The sequence below is a fragment of the Oratosquilla oratoria genome, chromosome 38 (assembly GCF_046742065.1).
Source record: "Oratosquilla oratoria isolate Oo_2021 chromosome 38, ASM4674206v1, whole genome shotgun sequence".
NCBI lineage: Eukaryota > Metazoa > Arthropoda > Malacostraca > Stomatopoda > Squillidae > Oratosquilla > Oratosquilla oratoria.
In genome coordinates, this window is record NC_134814.1 from 3475495 (window position 1) to 3477994 (window position 2500).

The 2500-nt window shown below is 42.2% G+C and overlaps 2 protein-coding genes across 4 annotated transcripts in view; both read right to left on the reverse strand.

Moving 5' to 3' along the window:
* The window catches only part of LOC143019949 (uncharacterized), a 30532-nt gene that overhangs the window by 27823 nt on the left and 209 nt on the right, over positions 1 to 2500 (reverse strand). The window lies entirely within an intron of this gene.
* The window catches only part of LOC143019728 (uncharacterized), an 18350-nt gene that overhangs the window by 15606 nt on the left and 244 nt on the right, over positions 1 to 2500 (reverse strand). The window lies entirely within an intron of this gene.

A 2500-nucleotide genomic window follows, 5' to 3' on the forward strand; every position in this document is an offset into this window, starting at 1 on the left:
CAGTGATAGCGTTCGCAGTTGCCACTACGGCGGTCCGGGTTCGAATTCCGCCCAGGGCTGAAATAATTTAAGTATCGCTGAGCTGCGAGTCGTTACTCCAACTCTTGTGGTCGGGGAGTTGTGTGTGTGTGTGTGAGTGTAAGGTCACGACATTACCCATAGATCCGTCATACATGAAGTCTGAGCTCTCTTCCGGGAGGGAAAAATTTGTCGCTCACGGGTCCAACACGTGATCCAAAACAGTGGTGAATACACACACACACACACACACACACACACACACACACACACACGCACACACGCACACACGCACACACGCACACACACACACACACACACACACACACACACACACACACACACACACACACACACACACACACACACACTGTGATATCAATTGTGAAGTGTGTTTAGGTTTCAGAGTCTCTGTGGGATCACATATCTAGCCCTGGGAAGGGCATTACAGCTTCGAGCGTGTGGATACATGTGAGTACAATTGGCGAAACAAGTTCTCTAACATATTCTCGTCCTGGTATTTGGTAACCAATGGGTAGAAAACTGTCGTATTATAATTTCGTCAGGGCTTTAAACATACAAAATATCTTGTTTACTTCTGTGACTAGCAAAGTGTTAAAGGTATTGTGTCTCCAAATGAACATATGATCCGACCCAGACTACTGTATGAAGCAGTAACCCAACCTAGACAACTGTATGCAGCAACAATGTAGAGACCACAGTGTAGATATAACTAAGTTAAGAAGTCCAAAGACACACCACCACAGTATGTTCCAATGTTTTGAAGACTGATATACAAAGAGAGAATGATTTTTTGCTGGTAACCACTAAGGAAATCGGAAGAAAACAGTAATTCCCAAGCGCTTTCGTGTAATTCACATCATCGTATTCCCCTGAAGATATGAATTACACGAAAGCGCTTAGGAATTACTGTTTTCTTCCGATTTCCTTAGTGGTTACCAGCAAAATTTGTGGATCACGTGTTGTTTTTAGTGATCTTTCTGCAAAGAAAGAAAGAATGTATTTGAAATAAACATCCTCAGGGAAAGAAGAGTGAGGGGAGATTTGATTATCCTACATAAGTTCCAGGACCATGAAGGTTAAACATACATACATACATACATATACCAAAGGCTTTTCCCCCCTTACACGGGGGTAGCCAAAAAGAAAAAGGCATAGAAATCACTCCCACCCATTTCATCTCCCATATACTCCACTCCCCCTCTTAGCATCCATTCCCAGATGTCGTGACCTTACACTCACACACACACACCCAACTCCCCGCCCACGAGAGTTGGAGTAACGGCTCGCAGCTCAGCGATACTTAAACATAAAAGTACATAATGAATAAAATTGAAAATTTTGTAACCAAGAGAAAACGGAGATATGGTTATCCTGTATATTGACTAAATGGGTTATCACACTGGGCTATTACCTCTCCAACCTCCGATAAATCGGCGGTACCACTCAATTTCCAGAACCTTTTCCTCCGTGAAATCACTATGGCGAACTGTTTTGTTTTATCAACAAAAATACATAGAATGTCGTTTGATATGCTGGAGGTAGAATTACTTTCCTCCAGCAAATCAGATTCCTTCCCAAGAACTACGGGCTGCATATCTACTCCGACAGTCGGAGGTAAAATATTCTAGTGTAATAAACTATTCTGTGGTAAGGCTACGAAGATTAACGTGCAATTAGAGAAGACACAGACATGAAATAACCACGATGGAGGAAAGAAGGGAGAGGGGAGACGTTTGCTGAAGGGAAACTGTCTGAGACAGTCGGATTCCAGGAGATTTAATGGAGCCGAGTCGGGAAGAAGTACGACTATGGCTTCCTGTCTAAGTAAGAGGCATTACCTAGCACCAGATTTAGTAAGGATCTGAGCCCTTAATAAATAAGGAGAAAGATAAATCTAGTGTCCTTAAACCAATAGTGTTAGGGTAACTAATGGTTAGGTTGTGGAATAAGGGGACGAAGAGGTGGGGTGGAATATGTTAAATGTTTTCAGGTAAGACTTGATTAGGTAAATAGGTTTAGTTAAGTGTATACATACACACACGCACGTGCGCAGATACGTACACACGCATGTGCACACACACACACACACACACACACACACACACACACACACACACACACACACACACACACACACACACACACACACACACACACACACACACACACACACACACACACACACACACACACACACACACACACACACACACACACACACACACACACACACACACACACACACACACACACACATCTTAGGTGATATATTATCCAAAGCTAAAACCATACACAAATTCAAAGCTAAACATGATGAAGATAATGAGTGTAGTTGTTATCCTGTGTATTACTATTATATACACACACACATACACATCACTCGCGTAAACTTAGATATAATCACGGTTTAATTTGTTAAAATGTTTGGTGCATTTTCACGTGGAATTTAGAATGCTAC